Consider the following 16,625-nt stretch of genomic DNA (forward strand, 5'->3'; position numbering starts at 1 on the left):
ATTGTACCAAGGGATCGTCTGAGTTTCAGGGGAACAAACACAGTGCGCAGAGTCAGCACCCAAGATTTATCCTTTGATTTTTAATTGTTTTTCTTTGTACTACTATCATGCTGACGACAGCAACTTTTCTACAAGTCTTATACTCATATATACATACAGAATATATGAGTATCACTTTGAGTGGAAGCATGTAGTGACAATGAATGAAGAAATGTAGTCGCAGTGAGATGACTTGCAGCTAAATTACATATTGTGTCAGCGAGTGATTGGCTCATGTTTTCAGGTTGTTATACCAGCTTCTCAACAGATTTATTACGGCATAATTCTTTCAAGCATCATTTTGCAGCAATATCCCACAGATGTGTATTAAATCAAAGGGAAAAGCAGTGTGAATGTCATCAACTTACTAGAAGAGCTTTCATTGTCTTGGCATAGATTCCATGAAACGTGCTAATGGAATGAACACTCGTTTGGTGTTTTGATGATGATGTTGGAGACACACCTGTTTCTGTACCATGTAACTTTGAGCTCTGGGTACGATCACCTGCAAAAAGTAACACACCGCCAACTACTTCACTAATGAGCTAATGAATTGGTAAAACCAGTGCTGTGCTGGTGTCATGCCAGAACCGGAGCTAAGCAAGAGGCTCAGCAGCCTCTTTGGCTGACATAATGACAGAGGCGAAAAGACTGAAGGGCACGCTGACGGAAGAAGTGAAGAGAAAAAAATAAAAAGTGACCAAGCAAGACGCAAACAAACAAGAGTAAATGTGGGACTGACTTTTGGTCCTTGGTGAGAGCTTGGTGAAATAAAAGGCTGAAAGACAGACGCCGAGCTGGGCTGACTAGACTTGGACTAGTCAGTAACATGGTGTGAACCTTGCTTGATGTTTGGCTGTGTTGGCCGAATCGCTAGTTTTTGATCATAAATGATGTAATAACAAATATTTGTGCACAAATGTTCATATTTATGACAGTGGTATGCTCTGTAATTGGGGGCACTAAGTTCTGGAATATTTGGGCAATGCTGATTCTGGCATTTTTGCGTCTGCAACATAGAGGCTATTCAAGACATTCTGTAATGGGAACTCTAGGAAAACAAGGCAACATTTAATTGTCGACCGTAACAATGGCTCATGGCCTGCAATGGCCTCAGGAGGAAAATTCAGCAGCTTGTGCAGGATCTTGGTTATTTGCATACAGAGCAGGGAAACAAAATCTGATCAACAGTCAGTGGAGATGGATTCACAGTCTGGACACACCGAGCTACATCTAAACAATGACCCACATACACACACACTAACCCACCATAAGAGATAAAATGGTCAGACATTTATGAGTAACCACAAAGCTATTTCCATTTCACAACACTTCACACTGTTCAGCTTGAGGCTGTCAGACCCTGCTGTTCTCACAAAGACTGAAAGTAAAGGAGGAAGAGGAGATGTCGGGGAGAGGGATTTAAGATTGCAGGAGCACTATATGCTGTCAGAGAGTACAATGGTTTTGAACTCTCTCAGGTTTTTAAAAAAAGCTTCCTTGGAACATTTTAACCGAAGCATCCAAACTTTGCTGAGCATGAGCACCTCGAAAGGCTCGTCAATCGTCAGTCACTGCAAGAAAGCTCATCACTGGTTACTGGTCATGAAGTTATTGTTAAAAAGATCATTAGATGTAAATTACTTGTATTCTTTTGAGATGGAATCAAACACAAAGACAGACAAAAAGGCTGCAGCGCATCATTTGCTCCATTTCTTAAACTCCTTTATATCTCCCAAATGGTGCCAGTGTTCCGTTCCCATATCATGGTGTCTTTTCCAATGCTGATTACAGTCCAGAGAGCGAGGGAACATCCTGTCACAAACAAGAGACAGATGATCAAGCCTGACGCTATTTGCAACACTGTTGCTTTGCAAAACATGAAGCTATAATTAAATCCATTGTGATGTAATTAGAAAAAAAAAAACATCTTGTATCCTCTTTTAATTGCTATGTGGTCTCACAACACAATTTCTCGTTACGGTCTTCTTGATGCGTGACCCAGGCGTTATGCCAGGAAATTTGGTGATGAAAATGAAAACAAGTCTGATCACTGGTGGCATTGTTTACCGCCCCGATAGACAACACGCCTCTGACGGTGTTGATACCGAAAGGGAGCCGTCGGCCTCACCAAAGAGACTGCATTCTGTTGTAATTGTGATATAATCAGACGCGGCAGAAAGAGAAACGCAGCCTCTTTTCTTCATGAAACCCAACAACTAAATGATTCCTTAATTTTTGTTCATTTTCTCATTAGTTCTGTAAATGAGCAGTTTGATCAAGCTGAGCTGTAAATTGGAGGCCACAGCGTGAATATCTGTGAATATCTTCATCAAAGAAGAATCTAAGCATGGAAGATATCTTCTGTGGGAACAACATGAACAATTCTGCAGCTGCAACTGTCACCTGAAAGAACGAGATTTCCAAAGATCTAATTACCAGTTCAACTATTAGCTAATTGATGCAGCCTGTTAAGTTTGATACAGTCGCCATTTTCAATTAAGACTCTTTTGTGAGAGCAGAACTAATAAGACCTTCTCTATTAATCCTGCTCCTTGAAGTTGATGTGTGTGTGTGAAAGTGGATGGTGCAAAAAAAAGAGAAAAAGACAGGAATAGAAAATACAAAGAAGTCTCCTCCGAGTAATTAATTCTGTAAAGAAACCTAATTCTACCAAAAGGAAAGGTCATCCTATGCATAAGTGAGAATTACATGTAATCTCATTTCGATATGTTGAAGTGAATGTATACTTTCAAACTATGCAAGAGGAATGACATAAATAAGATGCCTTTTTTATGAAGGCACATAAAAAGTGAACTGAAACCCACATGTGGACGAGAACAATGCTAAAAACTGGAGGAGAAACAATGAGAGTTAGAACCTGTATGTTTGCTATTTGTGGTGAATCCCTGTGGGTGCTTCAGCCTCCTCTAAAGACATGTAGGTTAGGCTAACTATAAATTGTCTGTAAGGGCAAATGGTTGTCTCTCTCTGTCAGTCCTGTGATAGATTCAATGTAAACTGAGATGGGTGATCCTGCTCAGGACAAGCAGGTGAAAACCCCAGACAGTATAAAGAATGGATAGCGTACATGTGACATCACCCACAGGTTTCTGAGAAGGCTTGGGTGCTCAAACAAATGGCCATGCTGTTAATCTGTATAATCTTAAACCTTAATATAATCTGAACAGGTGAGTTGTATATAAATTCACCCTCAGTACAGTTATTGTGAACAGGGAAATTAGCTACAGAGACCAAAACTGTTTTTTGTACCAGACTATATACCAGATTTTGGCATACATAGAGATATAGAGATATGATATCTGGTATTTACATGCAATCTGAATCTGGATAGTTTACCTGGTTAAAGAAAAACGCATGGTAATTCCAGGTTCAACATCTAGAACATATTGTGATCGGACAACAATCGGACTTGCCAGACCAGATCTAGAGAACGTTAAGTCAGCATTGTGTTTGGATCTCAGCCAGATGCAAATGCAATCCATACAGCCTGTATTCTAACCCCTAACACTCTAAGCACAAAGTCTGGGATAGCCATTTTTGTTGAGAAATGTACCAATCACATATATCTAATTTGCATATTGAGATCACAATATGGGCAGAAAGATGTATGGAGATACTGTTCACATGGTAATAAAACTAAGCTAAAGGCAACTTGCCCATGTCCACAAGCCCATTGTATGCAGACAACCAGTGGAGCCAAACCAAGTGCAGGTCTGTTGCCACAGCTATTAGGATAGCAAACAAGCACATTTCTCCAAATGTCAGTGTTAATTAAATGGTTTGCATCATAACACAGTTTGTAACAGTGAATTATTTCAAGGTTATTTCAGAGAACATACAGTTATCTTCACAAACACCATGTGGTTCCACATCACAGGCTCGTCAAATGACCGATGAGAAAATAGACACGCTAATCTGATCTGCACCTTAATAAGGTGCTTTGATTAAAAATGGATTGAACCATTTCCTGGGTGTCCCTTGAAGAAGTGAAATTGATTCAGCTCAACAATGGAACCCCCAGTAGGGCCTAACAGGGTCTGATAATAAAAATAAACTCATAAATATATAATTCAAGCCCTGCTGTTGCAGCTCACCTCATCTAGGAAGTGAAAGAAGGCAGAATAAAACATTTTGTGGGCATCAGATGAGACTCTCAAACTTCTTTATCTGTCAACTCATATACTGTACTTCTGTTTCAAGCTTCCCAGTTCATAGACTGGACACAAAGCAGTCAAAAATCAAAAACACATTACTGACATCGGCAATGCGGGATACACATCTGGCCTGTTGTTAAGGCAGTTGCTTAGGCTCAGACTGACAGCCATCATCTTTTTTTTATCATTGTCTTTCAGAGCTTAAAGACATCAATATATTCTTTTGATCGATGTTTTTATGCTCAGGCGTTTCAAATCCAAATGTCTTACAAACACCTTTGTAATGGAAATGTATAATGAGCTTTCCCAGAGGGGTTAATCAAACCTATTGTTCTCCAAGAATGAAAAGATGTGAAAGACGTGAAAGGGAACTGATTGATTGTGTTGGGGGAAAAGAAGAATTTGTGTTCTTTTCTTTCAGTCAATTCCTTATTTCCTCCTTGATACAAGAAGTGATTTATTTTGACAGCTACCTCAATGAGTTTTATTTTATTTCCAAATGAAAAGTCTTTGTTATGCACTCAATGAGAGACAGAGAGAAGAAAGGCATAAAAACAATAAAAAACAACAATAAAAAGATGGCATGTTAACGACTCAGAAATAGACGTGTGAATGTAGCAGTTGAATGTAGCTGTGAGTAAGCTGCTGGCTGAGGGCCTGGTGGGTTAGATTTGACCCCACAGAGGAGGAGAGTGCACAGCCCAGGTCTATAATTAGAAAACACACAGTGCCACTAATCCTTACTGAATGATTAAGCAGCAAACAGCAAGTTTACAGCCAGGAACCTACAACCGAGCAGCTGCAGAGAGTCAAAGTGGTTTTCTCACCGTGCAAAAAATCTTCCAGCGGAGAAAGTTCAGTACTGCTTTGTCAGGTGAGGCTGGTTTAGCCCAAAACAAATCAAAGGTTTCTAATAGGATTTTAGAGATGTTAACACATTAAAGCTGGATTTATACTGCCACAGACTCTGCGTAACCACAAGTCCGGACTAAAAAAACAGTAGGAACACCATGTGTAGACCAAAAGAACTTTGATTGATCAGCTTGGACTGCTTGTGCTTTCTTGAAGACTTCTAAAGTGAGTATTTTTGACAGTAAAAATGAGAGCAGGAGGATGTTAAAGGCAGGTTCAGTAATCTTTTCAGCAACATTATGTGATCACCAAAAGCAGCACAGTATCATCAGGAATTCTGTTCATTGCCAACATGTGTTGTGAGGCAGAGATAAGAGTGTTGAGGTCAGAGTGGTGGATGGGTGGGTTGCATGTCAGACTCTGATGCCAAAAATCCCATCAGAGACCTATTAAGTCAAGTCATGCCAATTTTGTTTTTATAGCCCAAAATTACAAATCTTAAAGGGCTTTAAAATCTGTACATGTCACTATCTATCCTTAGGCCTCCCTAAACTCCCCAAAATACCTCTGGAAAAGCAACGGATGAGGGACCCCTCTTCCAGGACACTTTTTCAAAGTGTTCCAGTTAACTAACTTTATCCAGACAGTTGTTGCCATTGACCAATCTCAGAAGCCCGATGGCTATCATCTATATTTAGCATCTGGGGCAACATCCAACATTTCTGGACTTTAGTTAGTGGACAGTCGGATAGCAGATATCTTGGCCAAGACCATTGTAGCTCATGGTGTGCTCTGAATTTATGGCCGTTTGGTGGAAACTTGATTCAACCATTTCAGGCTCAGAGGATCTCTGATACTGTGATAACCCTATAAAACCATGACTAAACTTTAACCAAACAGATGTTACTATCGACCAATCTCAGAAACCCAACAATTCACATCTGCCACCAATTTATCCTCTAGGGGAAACCGCCAACATTTCTGGACTTCTGATGTAGCTGGTGGACACCCAGAAAATGTATAGTGGATATCTGGGCAAAGACTTCTTCTGCAGTCTGATTAGCAACTTCAAATACAAGAATGATGAGAAATAATAACATAAACACATTTGGTTAGTGATGATCAGACAACAATCGTATTTAGTGTGGTGGTGCTACAATCACCCTGGATCAGTGTCCGTGCTAGATGATCCACTGTAACACCTGACACAGAATTCTTTATCTTTGCATCTTTGTGTCCTTACAAAGCTTGTCTTACATGCTACCTCTTCAAACAGAGTTCATTCAAAGTCAATTTTGTAAGCGGACAGACTGATCATTGCTTTTTCCTTCAAAGCCCAATGTGTATCGCATTCACATGCCTGCATAGTTCCAGAACAACCGAAAGTAATGAAGGATTTTATGATAGGAAGAGACAAAAAAGGCAATCATTATCCAAAACACTGTCTCTCAGTCTTCATTTTCACAGCCAATCATCTTCTGCTCAGCTTCATAATGCTGGGGACTGTGTTGGGACAAGGCAATCAGTTCTGCTGTTTGCTGAATTCACAACTACATGTATGCAAACCACTCCAGCTACTATTGTGTAGTAGTAACAAGAATGAACATGAACAACATGAATAGTTCACATCAGCATTGCTTTGCACAATCATAAACCATTCATGTTTCACACTAAGGTTTGCATGGGTAGGACAGATAAAAAGATAAAAAATATTTGATGGGAGATTTATGCGTTTTCATAGCCTCCTCCCATTCAGACAGGCACCTGCAGCAGCCAGCTCTGGACTAACAGAGCTGAAGACAGCTAATCATTAGCCAGTTAGCCTCCATTATGGCCTGGGATCCAAGCCTGGTGATAAAGAACCCAAAGACTCAGGGCTCGCAGTTTAATGATCCAAAGATCAGTGCAGGATTTACGGGCTCCAGGTTTCCACCATGGCCCCTGGACAAAAGCTGCCTCCCTTCCTTCATTCACTTCAGAGGAGGGTTTGAGTTCATAAAACCTAGAAACAATGTTGTAAAGTAATGAAATTTCCCACCTTAGAAAAATAAAATGAAGGAGACATCAATCGTCGGGGTAAAGCTTCCACTTGATTAGATGATAAATAAAGGCAAGGTGCCAAGAACAAACATTACACACACTAGGAGTTTTACAGTGCCTTCAGCAGCTCTCTTATTTAGTTTTCTTTGAAGAGTTTGACATTGCAGCTCTGAATTTATGGGCGTTTGGCGGAAACTTGATTCAACTGTTTCAGGCTCAGAGGATCAACTCTGATTGCTCTATATTGAGCCTGAGCTACCCGCTTAAAATCACGACTAAACTTCCAGCTGCGAGCGGATGTCATCCATAACTGACAGACATCTATATGTTGCAAGCACTCTGCAACCAGAAAATCCTAAATCGCAGACTCAAACTGGTTCTGCTCTTCTTTCTCAGATCAGCTCCAACAACTTTGGAGAATTTCCCCTCTCAGTGGTGGAGGGATCAATGACACTATGCTCCACCCAATCATCTCAAATGACCCCACGAAACACTGAAGCACTAACCAGGTCACACAATGCACCCCTAGTTCTTTCTTCGTCTTTGGACTTTGCACCTGCTCATTACTTTAAATCTTCAAGCAAGAGAAGTGTCCTCAATGTTCAAAATTCAACAGTGTGGGGGATGCTTTCTAAAACGCTGTTCTATTCTCTACAACATCGTTTCTCAAACTTTTCACAGTGTACCACCCTTAGAAAATATTTGGCTTTCCAAGTACCACCGTTAAAATGCAGCTATGCAGGTCGATGCTATTCAGCTACGGACAGTTCACACAGTAGGCAGGTTTATTCCTAATAAGAGGATTATTTACTGGTGACTGTTGTTAGATCCTGAACACAACCGGTTCAAGAACCAGAGCTACTTCAAATACAAAATGAGTGAATGTGACAACACATTGTATCAACGTATATTGAAACAAAATAGTACAACAAATGGAAAACTTATTTTAAATTACATTTTTGTGGTCTCAATTTATATTAAAATGTATTATTTTGTAATGTGTTTTTAAATAAATTTATTTCACTGAAAAGAAATATTTCAGAGATTTCTCCAAGTACTACTACAGGGACAGATAGCTGCGTGACCCCCTTTACTCAACCCAACAAAAAGCCATTAGAGTAGGGCCATTGTCACTTCACGCAAAAATAGAATAGCTTCTGTTGGTGTGTCCTAAATCAGTCCACCTTATTTTTGCTATTTGCTTTGTCTTGCTTCTTGCTGAAGGTTTGCCATCGTCAAGGTAATATAGAGATACACAAGGCACATTTCACCTCACTTTACAGGGTAAACCAGATCTGGTCAGTAGCTGTGGTTTACTCAAGGAGACGACTGAAAACTCCAACAGCCGAAGAAACGTCGTAATTTGCAGCGAGCTGATGATTTGTTGCTACATTGCTAATTAGCAATTAGTCCACTGAGAGACTGGATGCAAATCCTGGTATTAATGGAATGTAACACATGCAGGTCTACACAAACCTCACTCTCCTTATCAGATCCAGGATTTCCAAGGCACATCAAACTCTAGATGAAGCCAAGTGATGACATCGTCAGCTGGCATGTGTTTCAGGATTGTGTCACATCGGCCTTGGCCTAAGTGATTTTTACTCATCTCAGAAGACCCTCTCCACCACCATCACCATCCCCCCAATGTGGTGTGAATGCCTCCTCTGTGAGCCAGGCCAAAGATCTGCCAGCGGCCCCTCTCTTTGTGAGTTGAATGGGCACGTCTCGGACACGTTTTAAGGCACCCTAATGTACCATGGCTGGACCACAAAGGCAGTGTGGTAATTTGCCAGGGATAATGACGCTCACTTAATTCTGCCCTAGGGGCCACAAACAGAGAGCTTTAAAGAGAATCCCCATCCAGGGATGAGTCCCCTGTCCCCCCTTCTTTTCTAAGTCTCTCTCTCCCTCTCAGCCCACCCCTTCTCTCTCTCCCTCTCCCCTTCTCTCTCTCCCTCTTATTGGCCTGAAAGGAGCTTGTTTTCTTCCGGCTTATTGTCAGCCTGAACTAAATATCAGCAAACAACAGTGGGGCTGGACGAGACAACATGCCAACCACGACTGGAGCCCCTGATCTCCTCCCAGAGGAGCAGAGAGAGAACCAAGACAAACACAGGAGCTTCCTCAAAGCACCCGGGGTGGGAGCGCCGCTGCTCTGCTCCAATGACACATATTAGGGAAAGACATTTAGGCCACAAATTGAATTGAGCAGAGTAAGTGAGAAGGAGGCCAGTACTAAGCACAACAACAGAACGTAAGCAAATGCCAGGGCTGGCCTTCAGGGATATTAAATACAGAGAGCGAGGAGAGGGTGAGATTGGAGCAGAAGTGGTCCGCGCTTTTCATGATGAATTGTCCTGTGCCCTCCTAGAAGGTTTTTGGGTTTTTGGCACAAAATATTTGTTCGAAAAAGGAATTAGATCTGGGTTTTATTCAGGGCCACAATCAGGTGATGAACCCTCAAGAGATTCCTTTTATATTTGTGATAAAGTTGGTGCTCATCTTGTTACCAGTAAATCTAACAACTGATGGCAGATGGCAATTGACGCTGTGCAGCAGACAAACCAAAAGGTTACTTAAAGAGATGATAACATTCAATTGTTTGGTTTGTGTTGGTTTTTCCACTTTAAAACGTTCTTTTGTGACGTGAATCTGCTCCGATTCATGAATGAACAATTCTTTTTCAAGGGATGAGACCATGACGAGTGAGTAAAAAAAAAACATATTTAACACAGACAGATAACAACACGGCTTCAGGCAATGTGTTTGCTCAGTGTTCTCACTTTCACGGGTGTTCACATAATCTGTAATTACACTTGAAGGCAGATAACAGAATGTCTATGCTTTGTTAATCTACATAAAGTCTTAATCATGCCATTTCAGTGCAAACAAAGCAGAGCTTGATTACTGTGACTGAAGTCAAAGCCTGATGATGTCTCACTGCATGTCAAGTCTCATTCATTAAGCAAAAAGCCAAAATATCATGATCTGTTCGACAGTCAAGTGCAGAAAGTTTTAGGTAAAATTGTTAATTTGGGTCGAGTTGAGGACCTTTGTTACACATCTCCTACCACACTCGCCCACGTTTCCTTCCTGTGCATCTAATAATGAAAAAAATGCCTGAAAGATAGTGAAAATAATGACCCTCTGTGTTGAGGGATGTAATGATACGAGCACTGACTTGTAATAATTAAATTAGCTAGCCATGCAAATGCAATGACAGTGACGAGTCTGTTCCGGTGTAGGTGATGTCACAAGGTGATTGCGAACATGTCATCTGAACCGTGATTTCACTGTACACTGTCAATTAGGCTCAAGGCAGCCTGAGCCGGAGTGATTCACATTCTCAGAGAGTGAGAGAGAGTGAGAGAGAAAGAGAGAGAGAGAGAGGGAGAGAGAGGTAGAACTTGTCCATTACCCACCTGTATAAAGCTCCTCCACCCGTCCTCCCACCTCTCCTGCTTATCCTCCCCTCTTCCGCCTCCACTGCCACACTCTTACCGCTACTTTTCAAATCACTTCACTCAGTCTGAATAAAGGGCTTTCACCCAAAAAAAAAAGCCTTACCTTCACAAGAAAGGCCACGGAGTCTTTGGGGGATGGGGTGAAAGATATTTAGAGAAAGTGAGAATGAGAGAATAGAAATAATAGCAGTCCCACATCGTAGAGATATCCGCAAGACCAAGAGAGAAGTTTGGTGTTTGCCAGCAAAGTTGAGCACAAAAGCAAATAAAAAAATAAAAAAAAAACTACTGGAAGAAATACAAAGCTGGAATCCAGTTGAAAGACATGGAAACTAATCGAAGAAATGCACGAAAGTGCTCATGGAAAGTTTTTGAATGAGAAAGATGAAAGTGTACTCACCAGCTAAGCATCACTGGGGTGTGGGGAGGGGGGCTGAGAGGGCCGTCTGTCCTTTTCAAACCGATTCTGGAGGAAGAGAGAGAGAGAGAGAGACAGAGAGAGAGAGAGAGAGAAGGAGGGGGAGGGGGAGGGGTGAGTCTTTCAGTCGCTGCTTGCCTCCTTCTCATAAGCAGCGCACAGCCACAAAGAAGTGCTGGCGCTCTCGTAAACAAACCGCCAACTTATCAATGGAGCAGAGAAGGCGGAGCAGGAATGGTATTTAAACAGGGGACTTCATGGGGTCGGGGGGCTGGAGCAAAAGAGGGACCTGGTTGTGCCTTTACATCAAGTGAAGGCCTGACCGGACAATAACAAACCACAAAGTTCAAACACATAAAACACTAAACCCCATAAGAAGCCCTGTATTGCATAGAGCAGCCAAATATGTTCGACTGTAAATTAACGACAATATCGATGTAAATGAGGCGAACGAATGCCTAATTGTGTTGCATCAAACACAGATGCTAATATCCAGAGAGCACTTTGGGCTCCAAGCTTTTTGATCTCAACGCCACAGAGCAAATTGGAACAAATAGCCCTGGTTGGTTTCTAAGGCAACGTGAAAGAACAGCTCAGACTTGCCATCCCTCTCGCGGCGTCAACTGCCTAATATGGCTGCTGTTTCCTTCACTTCCACATAGGACGGCCAAAAAATGAATAATAGCAAGATTTAATGAATGTTGGTCAGGTTTTTCAGCTAATTCAATTACTAATTAGTCTGCAATCTAGAGAAAAAAAAGGAAAATGTCCATTAGAAGTCCAACGTAAATACTTCAAAACTCTTAAAGAAGCAAAAAAAATGGATTTAAATCAATTTACAATTACAGAAACAGAAAAAAAATCTACATTTTAAAAAATGAGTACCAGAGAATACTTGGCATTTTTGCTTTTTTTTTTTTAACGACAATTAATTTATTATTGATATTGTTAATCATTAATTCAAAGTTCAAAGCTCTTCTACCAGATTCCCAGTGCTGAGACTCCAAACGACCACAAAGACAGGTAGACAAATGCATTAAAGGGGATTTTCCATGGAGCTAAGCTGAGAATTTAGCGCTGAGCAGCAGGAAGCGTTGGCTCAAACAAAAAAAGTCCCCATAATCTCCGACGTCAGTGTGGGATCAGGCTTTATACACCGCAACAAGTGAGGGGGAAGAATTCTCATAAACTGCTTAGTCTGTGACCTATAGTTTTAGCCTCTTTCAGACACACACACACACACACACACACACACACACACACGCACAGACACACACACACACACACACACACACACACACACACGCACACACACATCTGCTGAACGGATGCTTCAGACAGCAGACAGTCAAACAAACAAAGCCTGGGACGACTCGACCCTGCTCAACCTACATCAAATTTTATGTGACATTCAGACGTGTGACCTGTGATGTAAATGACACTTCAGAGACGTGGTTTGATGAACTAACCCCAGATAACAAGTTGATAACAATAAATAGAACCAATGCCATACATGCTCATACTTGGATAACCAGGGTATCCATGGTATAATGTCGACAAAGCTGGTTTAAAATTGTCACAGCAACAACTCCTTAAACCCAAATCTGAAAGCATGCAGCTCTTTGACTTATTAGCTGGATAATGACAAACATGTTTAAGTGTGAACAGGAAGTCATTCTCAAATACAAAGGGTGATAAAGTTATGATTTTAGAAGAGAACTTGGAGGTTATAAAGAAATCACTGAGTTCTGTTGGTGCTGCTGTCACAATTACATTTTCATGAAGTTACTGTGAGCAAAAAGACATCAGCTCAATTCAAAGATTCTGAATGTTACTAGACTGACACTGACATTCAAATATGAAATCATTTGAACTCATTACTTACTAAATCATTAACTGCAGGACTCACTGGTGTTCATCAATTAAAGCTGCTTTTTGAAAGATGTTGCTGCTGTTTTATTTTCCCTGCAGAAAACTGCATTCAAAGAATTAAAATAGGTGAATGAGCCTAATTCAGCCTGATAACAGTGATAACAATCAGTCATTAGTCAAGACATATTTGAATAACGGGCCACTGATTCAAGGCCTCTGAATAACACTGTTAAATCATGTCTGTCTGCTTTAATTCTCAGACATGATCTTGCTGCACCAGAGCCAGAAAAACAGTAACAGAGAAATGGTAGATGAGACTGACACATCTATTGAGGTTGTTGTCAGTCAATCTCTTCTTAAATCTGCATACATATTTCTTCTTCTGTTTTGACTTAAAATAACACTGGGAACAGTATGACATTCACTGCTGACAGATAAGGGGAAAACCAATATAGACACATTGTTACAAAGTGACAATGAAATGGCAATTAGGCCTCATTATTCAGCCAACACATCTCTGCAAATCTTACATCAAAACTAATAACCCATGGCAGCCCTGTGACACAGCAATGCTTTGTGCTGAACAGTAACATGACGATGCAAACACGCTAAATGCCTAGAAGCCACGTTCACCATGTCCACTATCTTAGTTTAGGCTTGTGGGTAGGTAGGTATTTAGTCATGACCTAAAGTATTGGACAAAGTAACATTTATGACCTGATGGCGGCGCTAGATGAAAGCTCAGAGGATCACCAAGGTTAATAAAACAAATGTAAACCTCATGGAGGATCAACAAAGACATTGGGATTCATCATCTGGGGACCACGAGTGCCTGCATCAAACTTTATAGCAACTCATCCAACAGAACTGCATTCCAGTTCCCGGTCTCAGCATCGGGTAAGCTTTGCTCCCTGTCATGGCTTACAGAGACACTGAATTGAACTGAGCCACTGTTTGAGACATTTTCCTCCTTTTCCTGCCATGACAACTCAAAATGTCTGCCGTGAAAAATGGGCTGTAGAAACACACAAACTCAACCTTCCCCGAAGATTTCTTTGCTGTACAGAATGACCAGTTCAAATTGAAATTTAATCATCATAATTGGCCTGAATCTGAATCTGTTTTATTTTAACTGACCTAAAGTAATTTTACTTTAATTTTATTCTCCTATTAAGTCTCTATTTTTATCCGCTTTAAGACAGTGACACACGGAACAGATAGATATTTACATACTGTATAGCAGCAAGTAGAACAGTTTCTTTCTGTCTCTTTCTAATGCTGAATTAGTCCTTGAAAGTCACCTATCTCTTTGGCAGCCAGTGTGTTGTGTGTGTGTGTGTGTGTGTGTGTATAAAACCTGAGATGCTCCCTAACTGCAGTGCTCCTGATAACAGCATGATGCTGAGAAAGCAGTCAGGAGGTCGTGATCACACTCCCGTGCTCCAATCTGGAACTTTCTTGTGGTCTGTCTAAAGTTTGCACAGCTCACCGCGGTGCGTCTCCCTCTTTTCTGTCCATAAGAAAGTGTTTATCAACGGTCGCCATCAGATCCAGCAGTGAAAATCAAATTCTCCTCATTAAGCTCCGGTTACTGGTAACTGAATCAGACAGTTTAATGAAGACTTAGCGGGAAGTAGGTGAAGAGGCGAGTTACGAGACAGCGGGAGTTCACAACTCAACAACTCATGGGGTTTATCTCTCTCCCTTTCTCTTTCAAACACACACACATACACACACCCAGTATACATGTGTAGCATTCCTCCTTCAGGGCATACAAGGAAATATGTCTAATTAGGAGCAAATTACTGCCTGCAGCTTTCCAGTTTACATCAGACTGTAGCAGGATGCTGCTTCTAAACAAACCTTTTCATTTTCTGAGGCCACACAAAGTCTAACACACCAGATCCTAGTTTTTACCGAACAAGAACACACTGCGTCATATGAACTGAGCCAGAGGCACTGCAAAAAATATCTCAGTCCTCATAGAGTCATAGAAACTTGTAATATTGTCAGTGTAGGACCTCCTGATGTTACCACCTACGGCTGACTGTCAATGCACGACGGTTGTCTTCACCAAAAAATAATATTGGCATAGGTCTTGTGTGCTCATTATAAAAAAGAAAACAATAAATGTTTTTTCACCTCAATTCAGAAATCATTTAACTAAGCTAACCTAATATTACACACTAATATACAAGTGCAAATCTTAGAAGAACCCTGCAGAATAATAAGTAAGTGACTGCATGTTTCTATCAACTACCTCTACACAAATATACTCAAGAACATGTGACAAGACCTAATTACTACATTTAATGTAACTGGTGACAAATCCATAGATAATTATCATCAATTCTTCAGTGCTATGAAACTTTAAAGCCCATTTTAGCTCATTGTTTTTAGTTTCACTGCACATATTGTACAGTTTCATGATCTTGGTTCGCACATCAACATTGTTTACAGCAGCAGACAGCCGCTAACAGCAAACTAGCTCTGATAAACAGACCTGCTTAACACCTAAACAGCAAACAGACCAAGCGGCAACCTCTGTGGCTGTGAAGTGAAGCCAATGCGGAAACAGCCAAAAACTGCAGTTCCTCAAACGTCCACTTGAGGCTGGCTCCAGAAGTGAGTCAGTCTCCATAAGTCCCCATGTTAAAATGTCCAATTTCACAGCAGAAATAAACATGTTTACAGCCTGGTACAAGAAACTGTTTTAGTCTCTATAGCTAATTTCCCCGTTCATGACAACTGTACTGAGGGTGAATTTATATACAACTCACCTGTTCAAATGATATCAAGGCTTAAAGTTATGCAGAATTAACAGCGTGGCTGCTTTGATTGACAGTTAGGTGCCATTACATATGACTTGTTTGAGCACTCAGGCATCATTCGGCCTGTCTCAGATGCACCGATGATCCACGTTTTTGCCCCTTTGTAGCAAGAGTTCCAATATGGCGGTAATCAGTGGTTGATACCCATTCATATGGTCAGAAAAACAGATGGGATAAAATCAAATATTTCAAATGAGTAATTATTTCTGTGTAAAATTTAGCAACGCAGCACATTTCCACCGCGTAGTGAGTAAAACTCACACAGGGCTTCTCTCTGCTCAGCTGTGCTGCTTCTCTTCCCACTCACATTGAGCAATGTAAACAATGAGTCTGCCAGATAAAGCAATGTAATGACGCCGCTGCAAAATTACCTCCAGCACTATCGCTGCATTATGTGCCACCACATTCTGCATACTGACCAACACATACACACTTTTAGGTTGGTAAAACCACAGCAAGCTAACATACCACAATGCTGCCCTTTCACTATATATATTATGTTTCATACAGTGAATGGCTCTAAATCAGGGGTCTTCAACCAGGGGTCCGTGACCCCTAGGTGGTCCGCAGAGGTACTGCAAGTGGTCCCCCAATTTCGTCATAATAATTGACAATTTTCACCAAGATAATTTGTGAGAATTAAAAAATATTTTGATGATACTGAGTAAACTGCAAGTATTAATATGCAATAATAAGCTACTTTTGACAAAAACAATTACTATTTATATATTATTTATAAATTATTCCATTATGCCTGAATGTTTTATCAATCATAAACACATACAGACTAATAATCCAGCACATAAATAGGTTAATAAGGTGAATTTAAAGGTGAATAAAGTAAATATAAAAGTTATTGTTATATTATTTTTATTATTATTATTATTATTATTATTATTATTATTATTATTATTATTTAGGCCAGTTT

The 16,625-nt window shown here is 40.6% G+C and overlaps 1 protein-coding gene across 4 annotated transcripts in view; it reads right to left on the reverse strand.

The window, feature by feature from the left end:
* sema5ba (sema domain, seven thrombospondin repeats (type 1 and type 1-like), transmembrane domain (TM) and short cytoplasmic domain, (semaphorin) 5Ba) overlaps nucleotides 1-16,625 on the reverse strand; it is a 176,088-nt gene that overhangs the window by 132,514 nt on the left and 26,949 nt on the right. Inside the window, exon 2 of one of the 4 annotated variants that reach the window (XM_010729895.3) lies at nucleotides 10,977-11,042. The exons of the other annotated variants lie outside the window; for them this stretch is intronic. The gene's annotated coding sequence lies outside the window, so the exon portion shown is untranslated. The remainder of the gene's footprint in view (nucleotides 1-10,976; nucleotides 11,043-16,625) is intronic. 4 annotated transcript variants of the gene reach the window in all.

This window comes from Larimichthys crocea, unplaced genomic scaffold (assembly GCF_000972845.2).
Source record: "Larimichthys crocea isolate SSNF unplaced genomic scaffold, L_crocea_2.0 scaffold319, whole genome shotgun sequence".
Lineage (NCBI taxonomy): Eukaryota > Metazoa > Chordata > Actinopteri > Sciaenidae > Larimichthys > Larimichthys crocea.